At 36.8% G+C, this 17417-nt stretch overlaps 1 protein-coding gene across 20 annotated transcripts in view; it reads left to right on the forward strand.

Moving 5' to 3' along the window:
* THRB (thyroid hormone receptor beta) overlaps positions 1–17417 on the forward strand; it is a 372691-nt gene that overhangs the window by 25385 nt on the left and 329889 nt on the right. For 3 of the 20 annotated variants that reach the window (XM_041734405.1, XM_041734401.1, XM_041734402.1), the window contains exon 2: positions 14440–14571. The exons of 12 other annotated variants lie outside the window; for them this stretch is intronic. The gene's annotated coding sequence lies outside the window, so the exon portion shown is untranslated. Of the gene's footprint in view, positions 1–11710; positions 14572–17417 lie in introns of those variants that run through there. 5 more of the 20 variants (XM_041734411.1, XM_041734399.1, XM_041734412.1 and 2 more) reach the window with 3 other exon arrangements.

Consider the following 17417-nt stretch of genomic DNA (forward strand, 5'->3'; position numbering starts at 1 on the left):
CTAGGACATGTGACTCCCAAACCACTTCCCCAATTGGGTTTCTAGAATCCTAACATCCGGGCCTTTACTTTGCAGACAATAGTTCGAAAAAGGTCTTTCCTGGGAAATCTGAGCAGCTCAAGAGGAAAGTCCTAATGGGGCATCTGGGTAGTGCAGTTGGTTGAGCACCCAGCTCTTGGTTTTGGCTCATATCTTGATCTCAGGGTCATGAGATTGAGCCCTACGATGGGCTCTGTGCTCAGTGTGGAATCTGCTTGGGATTCTCTTTCCCTTTCCCTCTGCCTCGCCCCTCCCCACCCCATCGTGTGCTCCCTGTCTTTCTCTCAAATAAATAAATAAACACATCTTTTAAAAAAGACCTAAAGAGGGATCCCTGGGTGGCGCAGTGGTTTGGCGCCTGCCTTTGGCCCAGGGCGCGATCCTGGAGACCCGGGATCGAATCCCACGTCGGGCTCCCGGTGCATGGAACCTGCTTCTCCCTCTGCCTGTGTCTCTGCCTCTCTCTCTCTCTCTCTCTCTCTCTCTCTGTATGACTATCATAAATTAAAACAAAGCAAAACAAAAAAAAGACCTAAAGATATTAAATTAGAGGTACCTTGAATTATGCCTAATCATATCAATCAATAAAGCAAAAGGTAAAGTTGAGAAAATCTCCCAGAAAGGAGAAGATGATAATAGTAAATAGGAGAAGAGAAAAAAAAGATAATTAAAAGGCAAATTTAGTCATCCCAACATCTTAATAAAAGAAATATCAAGAAGAGAAAACATAAAAAATGAACAGAAGGAGCATATTACCAAACTAATCCAGAAGGGTACACATGTGTGATGGGAAGAGAGAGAAATGAGCTGCTTCTCATGTTCCATATTGGGGAGTAATTACATATTGCCTAAAACTGAAATGTCATGTAATGCAATCATGTTATTAGGATGAACATGGAAGTAAAGCCTTCTTTTCCATAAGTAAATAAAAGAACTTAGAGAGGTTACCTCTAGGAAGGGGAGATGGAGAGTAATATTTTGTAACAAATCTTATAAAACTACTTGATACTTTAAACTATGTACAACTATAAATTTAATAAAAATAAAACCCCCCAAAATTTTTTTGTTAAAATGTGGTGAAAGAGTAGACTAGAAGAAGGTAAGGAAAAAGTGACTGAAATTGAAGGTGGTGCTGATATCACCTAGCATACAGTGAGGAAATGAAGATACAACTAAAGGAAAACTCTAAGTTCTACACAGGATAAATAAAAGCAGATCCACCCTTAGACTCATCCTGATGAGAATGTGGCCAACTGAATGAAAAGGCGCTAGGTCTGTATCTCCCTCTCCCCTTGACTCATTTTACCTAACCACTCACCCTCCTCCCCTCTAGCAAACATCTCTTTGTTCTCTGAATTTATAGTTCTGATTCAGCTTTTTGCTTATTTTTTTTTTAGATTCCATTTATGAGTGGAATTGTATGGAATTTGTCTTTCTCAATCTAATTTATTTCCATTAGTATAATACTCTGTAGGTCCATCCATGTTGTTTCAATGACACAATCTCATCCGATTTTATGGCTGTGTAATATAACCACATTTTCCTTATCCATTGTCTACTGATGGACACTTACGTGTTTCCAAGTCTTGACTATTGTAAATAATGCTGCAATAAATATATAAGATGTATATATCTTTTCAAGTTAGTGTTTTAGTTTTCCCTGGATAAATACCCAATAGTAGAATTATTGGCTCATGTGATAGTTCTAGTTTTAATTTTTTAGGAGCCTCCATACTGTTTTCCACAGTGGGGGTACCAATTTACATTCCCACTAATAGTGTGTGAGGGTCTATTTTTCTCCACATCCTCACCAACATTTGCTGTTTCTTGTCTTCTTTTTTAAAAATATTTTATTTATTTATGAGAGAGAGAGAGCACGCGCATGCATAAGCAAGGGGAGGGACAGAGACAGAGAGAGAAGCAGACTCCCCACAGAGAGGGAGCTAAGCATGGGGCCTGATCCCATGACTCTGAGATCACCACCTGAGCCATAGACAGACACTTAACCAACTGAGCCACCCAGGTACCCTGTTCCTTGTCTTCTTGATTTGATATACAAATTTAGGGATAATCTCCATAGAAATAGAATGACTTCCAAACTGGTGGAGGGGAATAAAGAAAATTCAATCAATTGATATAATAGATAGAAAGAAAGAAGGGGAAAAAATACCAAGGAAAAAATGTGGCCAAGTAGAAAACAATAACAATAAAATAAGACAACTGAAATAGATCCAAATATGTATTTAACTACAATAAAAATAAATGAACTAAACTCTCCAGTTTGAAGACAAAGATTGTCAGTTTGAAGACAAAGATTGCCAGACTTCATAAAATACAAGTTCTAGCTACATATCATTTATAAGCATCGTACCTAAAACATAGTGACTCAAAAAATTTGAATGTAATGGAAAGGAAGCAGCTATATGAGGTAAATATGAATTAAAATAAAGCTAAAGTAACAACATCCATATTAGGTAAAATTAGATATTAAGACTTAAAAAAAAAATATGTCATCACCATTGATCATTTGAGCCAAAATTTAGTGACCTAATTAATGGCCAAAATTTAATGACCTAATTATTTATCTTTATTTGTGCATTTCTGTTGAAATGCACCATATTTACCAAGTTAATTCAACCATTTTTTAAGGCCATTCTTACATATTTTTGGAGTGTCAATAACTCTTTTATAAAGGATCCCATTTAACAAATCACTGCATCGGTGTGCTACATGGTGGCTATATGACCTACATGAGCAGTTCAGCACCCATGAACATTCATTAATACTTAGAGAATACTTGGCAGTGTGTGCTAATCGACAGTTTCCAAGCCTGTCTTTTTAATTATTGGGAAGTAGTTTGTTCCCCATAAAATTCTAGGCCAAAATCAAATAGACTTTTGAACCAATTTTTCATCATAGTGAAAATTGCTCAAGTGGACTTAATTTTAAACTTGCTTCATGTAACAGTATCATAATTACCTGTGCCTTTTAAAATATAGTATCAGAAAGGTCTTTCAGGATTATTAATAAGTTTAGAAATGAGATGATGAGAAGAGAGCCCCTTTTCCCTCTTTCAAACACTTTTTCTACCAACCACGTTATGTAGAAGTCTTAATCCGTTTAACATTCTGTTAAGGTTTCAGATACTTCTTCCTTGCTTCTTAACTGGCCCTTGCTACAGAAAACAGCCCCGTGTTCTTACTAATCAGGCCAAACCAATCTTTGTCAATAGTAGGGCCCGGATAGATACCGTGGGATGCGTCTCCCCTCTGTACAGGAGAGAAGTCAAATTGTGTAACCCTACAGTAGTGACAGGAGAAGGGTTACACAGTGTGGGTGGAAAATTGCTCTTGCTCATGCATAGAAACAGATCAGCTTTGGGTACTAGCTCCTCTCAGCTGGGTGCCTTGCCCAGAAGGGGGTGGGGCTGGTAGCCTGAGAAACTGGGTATTTTTCCCAGGCTTCTGGGTCACTGTTTGCTGCCTTTCAATGCCCTTTAAAAAGCACCTCGAGGAAACTTCTCATTGGCAGCTGAAGAACTTGCTAGTTCCAGGGGAAGAATCTGGGCAGGACCAAAGAAGAATTTTCTCCCTTCTCTATTTTTTAGGACTCATAGAAAGTGGGATTTAGCACATTCGTTTCAGACACAGGGCCTAAAGGTAGCAGTTTAAAACATGTTTTGTTCTGTTTGGATTTTTAGGCTTCAAATAATCTGATTTCCTTGCTACTTATTATGTAAAACAAGTTTAATCACATAGGTATTTTCCTGATATTTAATAGTTTGGCCCAGGGCATGATGTTAGCAACACCTTGCTCCCGGAATGCTGTGAGTGATAGTTCCATTTAATTCAAAGAACTTCACACATCTGAGAATTTCCTTAAGAAAACCATATACTTCTCACAACAAGAGTCTGTTCTGTTGGACTTGAGTCATTTATTCCAAAATTGTGGCTATCAATTCTGTGATTTTTTTTTTTGACTGGTTTGTTTAGGTCAAATAAAATGTTAATCCATTTTAAAGGTACATTATGTACCAGATTGTTCAATTTATTTGTGAGCCCGTATGTATGCTGAGTCCCTTACCCATTCAAATGATTTTTCCTTTAATTTTTGTTAATTACCAAAGGAATAGCATCCTTATTATTTAAAAAAATCAAGAGCACAGGAAATGCTGAAAATAAAAGTACTGCATTCCAGTGTCACTCCTGTGGCACCATTCATCATTTGTGGGCTAGCTTGGAAAACCAAAAAAAGCTTTTCTGCTACGTGTGGCCATACTTCTGGAATTCTAGAATGCCAAACTGGAAAGGAACATAGAGATCATTTATTCAAACTTTCTCAATTCCAGAGAGCAATATTTAACTCAAGAAAGGGGAGGTAACTTGCGTGAGGTTATCATTTCAATATGCTGGTGTCTTGCCCTTAAAACCAAGTCCAAAAAAAAAAAAAAAAAAAAAACCAAGTCCAGGACATCTCATCTCAGACCTTTTCTGGGATATCATACTGCTGGTGAGTTCTTAATCTTTAACCATTTATTTTTAACACCTTTTATTATTATTCTAATGACAAAAGCAAAAATGCTCAATGGAGAAACTGACCCGTTATCTTACCACCCACCATTGAAATGTTGGTATATTTTGATCCAGGCATTTTTCTATGTCATTGTTGTACAAAAATGGATGAGACTTTACATAATTTCGTGCACTTCTTTTCTCCCTTAATGTATGATGAACATTATTCCGTGTCAGTGAACATTATTCCTTAATATTATTTTTTATAGTTACATGCCAATATGCTATAGATGTGCCATATTTGAGTCCCATTAACATCCATTTAAGAAAAACATCAATTTGAAAAAAAATGTTGTCTTGGACATAGCTGAATACAAAATCCTTACATATTTTGCATGCTATATGAAAACCATTGAGTGTAGGGGCACCTGGGTGGCTCAGTGGTTGAGCATCTGCCTTTGCCTTAGGTCATGATCCCGGGGTCCTGGAATCAAGTCCCACATCAGGCTCCCCACAGGGAACTTGCTTCTTCCTCTGCCTATGTCTCTGTTTCTCTCTCTGTGTCTCTCATGAATAAATAAATAAAATCTTAAAAAAAAAAAGAAACCCTTGAGTGTAGAAATCATTGTTCAATAATTTAGAAAATACTTGGAGAACTTTTTAGTTGAACCTTTAAAACCCAAAGTTATGTCATGCTACTAGATTAGATAACCTAGAGTTAAAGTAAATAAAATCAGATCAGTTTAGAGAGTAATTATGTTTATCTCTGACTTGGTCAAATATGACTTAATCATTAAGCTAATTAGCCATAGCACTGTTTTATTGGCCATCAGCAAGACGTGTTAGAATAATCTGCCTTATTACTTGTAGACAAAGCATCTGCCTTCCCATCATCTTTTATAATGCTAATAAAACAAATAATAGTAGTAAACATAGAAGTAGCTAGTATTTATTGAGAGGAATACAGTATGTCAACAATGTGCCACACTCTTTGCAAACATTACCCTTAATATTCACAACAGTCCAAGGAGGTACACGCTAGTCTTATCCGCACTTTAGAGAAAAAAGAACTGTAGCTCAGAGGGGTTAAGTGACCTGTCTGAGGTGGCACAGATAGAGTGAGTGGCATAATTTGGATTTGAACCCAGATCTGCCTCACTCCAAAATTCAAAACTGGGGCTCACTTCTCCAAAGTGATTCTGACGGATTTTTTTTCCTGCTGATTTAAATTCCTTTATTAGTGGTAGTTATTAACCTTTTGGGGATTGTGTAACCATTGGAGAATCTATACTCCTTGCCTGGAAAATGATGTTTTTGAAAATAAATGGATAATTTTTCATCAAATTTCAGAAGTTACAGTCTGTAGCCTGAGAACCCCTACCTACACTTGAGCAATACCCTTTGGGTCTTTAAGTCTCTTATAGTTATTTGCAGCCAAACAAATAACCTGTAAGAGGAACACATGCAATACTTAGTGACTAAAATTGTGACCTTGTTGCAGCGGTAGAGTGTTGGTACATGGAATTAGAGAGGGCAGGAAGCACTTGTTAAGCATTTCACCTGTTTGTTATTTGTTTTTGGGACCAGCCAGCTCTGGAGGCGATCCCAAAAACTTTTAAGACTTACACTGAATCCTAACTACAGAATAACTCCATAACATGATCTCACAGCCAAATAACTCTCTAGATACTCAACAATTACTTATTGAAATACAAGGTGAAACTTTCAGGTTTTTCCTGCTTAGAATAGGTTATGTTAAAGGAACAAAAAGAAAATTATATAAATATTACTCTGTACAACATGTTAGAAATATAAAAAGAAATCTGGTGCAAACAAAATTGTGAACATTATAAAACCCACACAGTGGGTTAACAGTTTTCTATGCCCCTGACCCCATCATTAATGCATATAATGGAGAGTAAGTTGTTTTTTGGCATGTTTTTTTTTCCTGATCATCTCTCAACATTGTGATGCTTCCAATGACTTTAGCTTTATAATTTAAGACAATTTATTTCACACTGGGTGATATAAAACAAAAAAAGAAATACCTTCTGCTTGAATTTATAAAGATAAACCACAGATAGATAGGGCTTGTTCTTTTCACTTTTCTATTTTGCTATTGGAATGACAGAGTTCACCAGATAATATATTCTAAAAATCCCATTAGGAAAATGTGCTAAATGGAATCTCCTTAATGTATATAGAAAAACAATCTTTTTAGGGGATGTGGGCACAGTGTGAGCTATGTGGTTTGAAATTATTTCTTAGAATTGAATGGCTAAAATTTAATGCTTCTGCTGTTACCAAAGTGTATTTTGAAAGTAAAAATATGGTATTGTGCACTCCAAATGTAAATAAATACATTCTCAATGAATATTTACAAGACAAACACTTGCATAAAAACTAGATAACGTGGTTGTTTTTCTTTTAGGATATTTATAATATGCAACATATTTGAGAATTAAAGTCCATCCCATGTGGACATCTGAAGCGCTTTCTAAATGTCTTCTTGTTACATCACTGTTATTGGTTTGGAGTTTGGTCTTTCTTTTTGAACAATAGGAGTCTAATTCTCCCAGGGCTTCATAAGTTGGGTATTCACAGAGGAACATTCATTCTTGCAGACTACTGATACAACATCTACTGCACTATGGGGGAAGGAGAAGATGCCTTGATTCAGTCAGTTTTACCATTTTTTAAAAAGATTTATTTATTCATGAGAGACGGAGAGAGAGAGAGGCAGAGACACAGGCAGAGGGAGAAGCAGGCTCCATGCAGGGTGCCTGATGTGGGACTGGATCCTGGGACTCCGGGACCACGCCCTGGGCCAAAGGCAGGTGCCAAACTGCTGAGCCACCAAGGGATCCCCCAGTTTTACCATTTGTAAATGGTCTGATGGAGGAAATTGATACTAATATGCTAAATTATTAGTAGTCAGTATATGAACTAGTATCCTACTGAGTGGTCTGAAAGAGTTGAAAATGTTTAACTCACTGAGAGGCAATGATCTTGCAATTGAGGAGAAGAAAGCTACTTTTTTTTTAAATACCCAAAGGCAATTGAATATAAATGACAGGCCATAATTTCAGTCTTCTGTAGAAGTAATGGGGTCTTGAGCTCTGCTAAGTGTGCTCCTGAAGAGAGCTTGAAAGTAGAGCAATCGACCAAATTAAGCTGCTCTATCTTTTAGGAATGAAAGATGATGCTGAAATAATTTGTCTGGCAGGTATTATCAGACACTATGACTATTTCCTTTAACCCAGAAGTGCTTTTCTTTTCTTTTACCTGCTACATTTTTTTCAGAAACCTACTGTTCAGATGTCCCCAGGCCCACCCCAAAGCAGCTTGTTAGCAATATAGAATCCTAGGCTCTACCCCAGAGCTGCTGGGCTAGAATCTGCACTGAAAAAGATGCCCTGGTGGCTTGTCAATGTGTGAGAAGCTCTGGTTGAAATCACTGAAGCAATGACTGAATAATCGTGACCATTATGACCCTGATGATTTCATGGAGCTCCCAAAAGTGCCTAACCTTTATCTAAAGGCAAATATCCTCACGGGGAAATTTGACCTGCTATTTTAGAAAAGTACAGAATTATAAAGTGTCCTAGGTTCCTTCCTACTAAGATTTCCTTCCCTTGATCCCCTACTTTTTTCCAAATATTGTGTAGTCCAATAAAGCCTAACTAGTAACACAATTAGGTGAGATTTGTGTATCTATGACACCTGAAAACCCCATACTCCACAATTTACCCCAGTTTTATCCTCTTTTCCTCAAAATTATTTCTAGAATGACAAATCAGAAATTAAGGGAATTCACAATTCGCCACCTTTGCCCCTCTACTCTCTCTGGAAGCTAGGCAATGCTCTATCTAGGGCCAAATGAATAGAAACTCTGAAAGAGAATTATTAGTAAACCAGAAAGCATACAAACTGGTTACTGCATGAGAGGAAGATGGTTATACACATTTATCACTATTAAGTACAAAACTCTAATTCATAGTCTCATGAAATGGAGAGGAACCCGGTTTCCTTTTGACACAGTTTCTATCCAGTGACAACCAATACAGATTAAATGAATGCGTTCCTATAAGCTTTATGAACACTTTCAACTTATGTTTAAATGCCTTTTTCTGAGAATCTAAAAAGACTGTATGCTTTCTTTCTTACTGACTTGCATGAGAAGGTAATAGTTTGCAGAGAAATTCAGTGAAGCGGTTGATAGAATGTTTTAAAAATGTATTTCAGAGAGTAGAGCAATAATAGTGATGTCAAAACAGCATCATCACATTCTCCATCCCACTTAAACCAGCACTAGGCCTGGTACGTCCATTTCTTCTCATCAGCCAGATGAAATGGAGTAGTAAAAATCAATCCTATATTTTATTGAATCTTATAATACAGTTCTCTCTTCTCTGACTGTTAATAAAATATCCCCCTTGGAAAGAAGCCAGAATTCTCTTGGGCAGTTTAGACTTTCTGACATAGAGGAAAATTGGGAATGGGAGGTAGCAAAGGAATATAGAAGTAAAAAATTAACTTTTAGGGTCAAAATTCCTATCTGAACAGATTGACTAGTCTGATTATTTTTTAAGGTATCATGTTGATATAAGTGTTTTTAATTGAGTCATAAGTAATGATTTAACTGAAGGTATGCTGTATTAACTCTTAGCAACACTGAAAAAACAAATCACTTTTTGAGTTCATATTTCTCACTGACAGTAACAGAACACATGGGATTATTTGTAGCTCCCCATTGGGTGAGATCTCTCAGGCTATCAAAGGCAAGTGGATAAAGTTTGGGAATGTAGGGGGGAAAAGGTTTGATAAAGAAGGGAAGGTAGGGGGAAAAAACGGTTTTGCTGGGAAGATTGAAGATAGAATTCAAAATCAAATTGAATATCCATTTGCAATACCTTCCAACCCTACTTAGGAATTGAGTGATGGAGGTGATGTCTCCAAGTACTCATTGCCAAAGATAGAGACCTGTATCTAAACTTCCTAGTCTCTGCTGTCTTATAATGGCAAGTCTTTATGTCCATGGTGCCTAGCATAGAGACAAGTTTGATTAATGTTGATTGAAGGAATGGATCAAGAAGAAGCAATCACCATTTGAACTTCATCCTTGCTCTTTTCATATATTGAATGGGATTCCTTTTGCACGCATGAGACTTAGTTGTGTTGAACTTTGGGTTAGTGCCATTTTGGAAAATGCCATGTACTACTCTACATTTCATATAGTGCTGTTGAAAAAATTAAAAATAAAGCTTTGATCTGGAAAGCTCTAATTCTTTTTCTTTACTTTTATAATACTGGGAAAGATGTTTATTCTTTTAGGTTCTTAGTTTCTTTACTCTAAAATCATCATCTTTTACATCTTGTACTCTAAAAAGCAATATATTTGGCTCAAAGATTTTAAGTCTGTCTTTAAACAGTGTTAAAGATGAGAAACTAGGGATTGTAAGAGAGGGAGATCATAGGTTCTTTATGAAAAAGTTTCATCTAAAACTCATCTTTGTTGAAAGCAAACTGTAGATACTCTTTGGTTAAGCCATACCCACCATTGTAAATGCCAACCATAGGTCTAGTTTTTAAGTGCAGTAAAAAGTATATTCCATTATTTTTCATAATGGCCTTATGGAGATATAATTCACATACCATGCAACTCACTCATTTAAAGTATGTGTACCATTCAGTATTTTTTAAAAAATATTCACACAGTTGTAGAACCACCACCACTAACTCTAGACCATTTGTACCACTTCCAAAGGAAACCTGGTTGTTGTCAGCACTCATTCCTCATTCCACCCCTAGCCCTAAGCAACCACTACTTTACTTTGTCTATCAATTTGCCTCTTCTGGAAATTTTATATATATGGAGTCATATAATATATGGTCTTTTGTGACTGGATATTGTTCACTTAACATTTTCAAAGTTTATCTATGATGTAGCATGTATCGGTATTTCTTTACTGATGAATAATATTCCATTATGTGGATATATCGTATTTTATTTTCCATTCATAAGATGATGGACTTTGGCTATTATGCATAATGCTGCTATGAACATTTATGTGCAAGTGTTTGTGTAGACACGTGGTTTCCTTTCTCTTGGGTGTATACATACCTAGGAGCAAAATTGCTGGGTAATATGGTATTTTTAACCTTTTGAAGAACTGCCAGACTGTTTCTCAAAGTGCTGCAGCATTTTAAATTCCTGTCAGCTGGATATAAGGGTTCCAATTTCTTCACATCCTCAACCAATGACTATGTTCCACTTATTTGGGTTTTCCTATCTTGGTATGTATAAAGTGGTATCTTACTGGGCTATGAATTTCCATTTCCCTTATGGCCAGTGATGATGGCAAGCATCTTTTCATATGTTTGTTTCTGATTATTTCTGTATCTTTTATGGAGAAATGTCCTCTCAGAATCATTGCTTATTTTAAGTTGTGTTCTCTTCATATTATTCAATTGTTTGTATAATCTAGATAAAAGTGCCTTATCAGATATATGATTTGCAATTTTTCTCCCACATATCCTTATGGAATATAAGTTCCATTCTTGAATGCATTCATTTACTTTTTTAAGGAGTATTAGAATCCCAAAGAAAAGTGCTTTGATCTCAATCCAAATAATTATCTATTATACAGAGACATGAAGAATCTATCTTTATTTCTAAAACACCTGTGACACAACAGGACCATATAAAATCATGTAAAATGTAAAATTAACTAGTTCCTGATGAGAGGTTTGGCACGAATGAGAAAATCAATCTCTAAGTTATGAAGAGAAATAAGTAGTGAAAGGTATGAGATTGAAATTTCCTTTGGCTTATCATTGATAGATGGTTATGGAACACCAGTATGTACTGTGATTACATAAGAACAGTTGAGAGTTCGATTCTCAGCTTATTGGGATTGATAGTCATAATGATAACACAAGAACTTTAAAAAAAAAGCTGGATATACTGTAAAATCTTTGAAAAATAATTCTTTCAAAAAAAAAAGAAAAGAAAAATAATTCTTTCAAGATTTTTGGTTTTATCTTCTATTTTTCAAAGGTTGAATATTTGGTTTCATAATTTTTGTTTATATGTTGAAAACAAAGTAAAATACACACACATGTATATGTACATTTTCTTTCTTCCTTTTTTTTCATTTTCTTTCTTTTTAAGGATCTCTCTTACTAGAATCAATGATGTTAATTACTTATGTGCCCTCTTCAGTTGATTCTTAGAAGTCTTTATAAGAGCTGTCCCACGGTTAACTTATTCATTCAGCAAATAACTGTACTGTCAACCTCAGGCTCTGGGCTAGATGCTGGGAGTAAGGCGGTAGATAAAACAGACCTTGATTGTTCCTCATATGGAGCTTACAGACAAAATCCAGGTAAGAATACAAATAAGTGTAGAGTTACAAATTTTTAAATTACTATGAAGGTAAGGAAGAGGTGCTAAGAGACAATTAATAGGAAGATCTGTTTTAGGCTAATATGTCAGGGGAGTACCCTGAGACATATGGAGGATTGAATGTAGCTAGCCAGGGGAGGAGGAGAGCATTATAAGCAAAGGCAACAGCATGTGCAAAGGCCATGAGGCCAGGAAAGAGTTTGCTGGGTCCAACGAAGGTCAGGAAGGTCAGTGGGACAGATGGGTGGTAAGTGAGCTAGAAAATGATAGGAGACAGGAACACCTGGGTGGCGTAGCTGTTAGACATCTGCCTTTAGCCCAGGGCATGATCTTGGAGTCCCAGGATCGAGTCCCACATCGGGCTCCCTGCATGGAGCCTGTTTCTCTCTCTGCCTATGTTTCTGCCTCTCTCTCTCTTTCTTTGTGTCTGTCATGAATAAATAAATAAAATCTTTTAAAAAAAAGAAAATGATAGGAGACAAAATCTCAGAAGAGGGCAGAAGCTAGTTCACATGAGCGGTTGCGGGACACATTAAGGAGTTTGCATTTTATTCAGAAAGTAGTCAAATTGTTTTGAGGATTTTAGCAGAGGAAATGACATGATCTGATATAAACTTTAAAAAGATCATGTTGGCTGCTTCATAAAGATTGATGTGTGGAAGTGAGAAAATAGAATTAAGATGGCCAGTTAGGAGGCTTTTTTTCTTGCTGAAGCAAGCAGTGATGGAAGCTTGGACAAAGATGGAGCAGTGGAAAACCAATAAGGTTGAATGCATTTCAGATTATTTTGAAAATATGGTGTAATGGTTAAGAGTATATGTTCTAAAGCCAGAGAAACTAGGTTAGAATATGAATTCTCCCCTCTCACAAGCTATATGACCATGGGCAAATTAACTTTTCTATTTCCTTAGTTGTAAAATGGAAATAATAATGGGAATCATCTCATGGAGTTGTTATGAAAATTGAATGAATTAATAATGTTCTATATGCATCCTAAGAGTATCTGTCAAGTAGTGAATGCTTTAATAAGCATTGTTGGTAACGTTTCCACTATTTAAATGAGGAAGTTTTGATGATGGTTTGGATCTTATTATAGACGTGTGTTTGAAATATGCATGAAATATCCAAGGAGAGATGTGAGAAAGTTGGAATCTGGTGCCCAGAGTAGTGTCCTGGGCCAGAGATAGAGTTTGCATTCAAGATCAGACTATAATGTGCTGGATATATTTACAAGACAGTCAGCACTTGGAATTGATCCAGCCTTGTCCTGGACTGGCAAATGGGATATCAAAACATTCAGTGACTCTGAGTTTCTTTGGAGAGGTGGCAAATATGATAATATGTACAGAGAGTATCATCAAAGGGACCATGTTTTGAATTTTACTCCCCCATTTACAAGTTGGCTGACCATGGACAGCTAGAAGTGTTGGCAAATGATGCAATATGCAGTTGATTGGAGAAGAAGAATCATGGACAACTCTCAGGTTTTTGGCTTGAACACCAGGTAATTTGTAGGGCCAGTTCCTGGAGTGACAGAAAGGTTAAGGAAGTGTGTTTCTCAGAACTTTAGCTTCCTTAGATGGAGGTTTATGTCTTCCTCATAGGTGAGCACCACAAAAAATGCAAATAAGTGCCTGGCGTAGGACCTGGAATATGGTAGATGCTCACTAATGTTTTTCTTGTCTACTTTGGGCTCTTCTCCCCTTCTTACATGAGCTGTCAGCATCTCTACCACCCTGCCTAGTCTGCTTCCTTTTGTAGATGCAGATGGAAGATGACAGCAGTGAGGTAGGTGGCAGAGGAGGTCCAGCACTAAGTTGGAGGTGAGCGAGGCCTCACTCATCTTGGGCACCAAAAACAAAAGGAATCAACATAAATATTTTAATACCATATCTTGAAAAGTCAAAATCAATGTGAAAAATTCACGATGAATAAAATATTATATGTTTGCTAAAGATAGAACAAGTATTACCAATTTCTCCACTTGTCTGTAGCTCTTGCACTCAGTATGGCCCTGTGACAAGGTGAAGGCAAAGAGAAAAGGCTTCCATTCTTGGGCCTCTAAGAGTCTTCCTCATTTTTTGTAAACTTGGGAGTTAAGAGCCAGTCAGCAAACTCGCATACTCTGATGATCTCTAGATGCCAAAGAATGTCTTCTAACAGGCTGCGATACTGGGTACTCTTATCTTAGAATTGGGGGTTGAGGCCTCTGCTAGCCCAGCCCCCAGCCTTCTTCTATCAGTTGCAATGTGGGAGTTGGAACAAGGTTCCTGGATTCGCCCCACTCAGTAAACGCAGACCCTTGTGACCCTGGAACTGTTGAGCAAACACAAAGTGAAATAACCCAATGCTCTATTAAAGGCTGGGGTTTAAAGTTCAGCTTTGTGCTTATCGGCTACAAGCCTAGTTCACTCCCTAGATGATTCTTAAGGTTGTTTCGTACTTGCAATATGGCCTGAGAAGATGAACATTTCGTTTCAGAGTGGGTAGCTGTTTGCTTAGCAAGGAGCTGTCAACTGGCAACAAGAAAACAGCAGGTCAGGAGCAGGCGAGGATGAATGAAGGTCCCGTACATGGAACGCTTCCTTACGATCTTGACTTAAGAAGCTAAAGGTACATGTGGTACATGTAGTGGCTTGTGGTTTATAGTTCTTTCCTATAAAAATCAGAAAATTTCCAATGGAAGCAATTTGGTCATTTAAACACTGTCAGCAAGTAGATAATGAGTGATTAAAGGACAGATTTGTCAAAGCTCATATGTATAAGAAACCAATTGTGAAACTGAGCTGGCAGGTCACTTTTCCTCTAACAAAAGCTGGGTATGGGGAAGCCAAATTTTTAAGTTATACTAAGTATTTTTATCTGAATTCAAAAAAACATTTTTCCTAATTTTGAAAACATTTTACTGCAAATGTGGCATATCATGATAATATACGTTTATGAATGATTTGTGGTGAAACAATGAGTAAAGAGAGTCACGTGAATTATTCTGAAGCTGCTGCTGAATGCTGTCTACATGTCAATGGCACTTTAAGATTGCAACATTTTGTTTGGTGACCTTCATACCAGTTGCCCGCATGCACCTTAATCTCCCTCTCAAAAAAGCTGAGCCTGCTGTAGATTGGTCAGTTGCTTTTTTTTTAACCTAGTTTTTCATTTACCTATTACTTTAGTACACCTGGTTTAAATTGTACAAAAGGATGAAGTTCATTATTATATAACACAGAAGCCCATCTCTGGGTTTTTAGGAAAAATACGTGCAGGGCTGTCATGAATGGAGACTGAAAGTCCTCCTAGATAAATCAGGTGGTACATTTTAAAGAGTAAAAGTAAAGAATGTTCAGAAAAATTATGGAATATGTACACAAAGGGGGAAAGTGTCATAAAGTAATTTCTTGTAAGAAAGTAATTTTCAGCCTGAAACTTATAACTAAATGTTTAGAAGCAGAATAAATATTGGGAAAAATCAGCTTTTTTGAGGGTGGCAATCTGTAAATACGGGGAGTCTGATGTAGGTCTTGGTGTCCAGTTACCTGCTGCTCTGCAGGAATCACTTTTTGAGTATCTCCTCTTTATTTCTCAAGAATGAATACAAAGACTTTTCAAACTATGAATAAATAGTGCATAGTGCCTGAGCTGCAGGCATACAGTATGACCATGAAAAGTTATTTCTTAAAGAATTTAAAACAATTTTTAATTGTCTAAGTAAGAATACTGAGTAAGTTGTGATACTTTGTCCTAAAAGGTCTAGTGTCCTTCTTTCCTTCCTTCTTTCCTCTCTCCCTCTCTCCCTGTCTCTCGCCTTCCGTCTTTCCTTCCTATGACACTACCTAGCTAGCTAATTCTCCTCCCTCCTTCCTTCTTGCCTCCCAAGTCCCCTCCTCCCTTCCTTTCTTTACTCAATCATTCTTATGATGTCCATTTGAGTGCTCAGATTATCTTATTTCTACCTTTATAATTATTAGTTTTAAATCCAAGCAGTTAGTCCAACCAGGAGCCAAAAAGCCAAGTCAGTATCTTTTTTTAACCTCTCTACTATTCATCCAAACTTAATCTTCTTTTCCCTTATTATTATAATTATTATTACCAAAATTAGCATTTATGCTAATTTGTGTAGCATTTATGCTAAAAAATAGTGTATGCCTCCTTGTTTGACTTAAGATATTCTCATATATATATATATATTTATATAGTTGACTGCCATCTTAATATTTCTTAAAATTGCTACCCCACTTTAAAAAAATCTTTATATCTCTAAAACAAATGTGAATAGCCACAGGATTTGTGGTCAAGCATCATTCAGAAAACCATTAACCTGATTCACTTTTCAGGAGAGAATGTAAAAAATTCCACTGCAAATTACAGATGTTGAACTAAATGTTAGTCTATTAATAAGCAGGGAGAAAAACTAAGTTACTTTCTCTGCTGGGCTAAAATATAGCACTGCTGTCTTTTCTGCGGTAGTATTCTCCACCATGGGTTACTGGGGGCTGGGAGCTTCCTGTCAGAAAACTAATTTCTATCAGTCGGCCATTGCACGTTCCTGGGAATGCTCAATGTGGCGGTGATGTGGCAGTTAGGTGACATACTGAATTTTAATGTGAGATTGGCCTGCCTCGATCTCAGAAATGAGTCATGCATATGTGAACCTATGAAAACAGTTGGGATCAGATTTAAAGCAAAGAACATTCATTATACTGGTATACAGTGTTTACTATGTTTCTACTAAAATATGTCTGGCTAGCTTATACTTAGGAATTTGAAATCATCGTTTCTAAAGTACTTTGGATTCCCTTTTGTCCTTTCTTTCCTTGTCATTGACTGGCTTGCAGCCGCTGCTTTGTTGCTTCTCAAGCCAGCCACGTGCCTTCCCATTCCTCCCCTCCATCAAATACAGAACCTGCCTTGACCTTCAAACTCAGGCCATGCCTGCTTTGACTTCCTTCTGTCTTACCTTTGTCCTTGACCTCATTTTGGCTGTTTTTTTTTTTCACCATTCTCTAAATTCATACTTCCCTGGCCTTTGTTTGGACTCCTCTGTCATTTATTTTTAACTGGTGGCACACTGTCCTCCACTGTCATCTACTAGCTTACATTCTCCTTGCTTCTGAAGCTGCAGGACTTTTCTTCTCTGAAAGGACCTTGAAATATTAGGTTTTGTATTTAGGACTTGCTAACTCTTGACCATTATAATACATATTTAGTCAAACAACGTGAAATTGTAAACTCTCAAGGACCAAGGTTTTTATTTTTTACATGTTTTGTACTTATAACAGGTGCTTAATGGGTGTGTCTCAGTTCAGGAAATGAACTTCCAGGTATGGCCCTGGAAAGATGGATATAAATAAGTCTATTATAGTAAGGACCTATATATTAAGGCTGCTTATACATCTGATGAAACAAACCAGGGAAAGAACTGCTTATCTGTGTATTTTAGTTTTCCTACTTGATAGTATTTG

Source organism: Vulpes lagopus, chromosome 19 (genome assembly GCF_018345385.1).
Source record: "Vulpes lagopus strain Blue_001 chromosome 19, ASM1834538v1, whole genome shotgun sequence".
In the NCBI taxonomy this organism is placed as follows: domain Eukaryota; kingdom Metazoa; phylum Chordata; class Mammalia; order Carnivora; family Canidae; genus Vulpes; species Vulpes lagopus.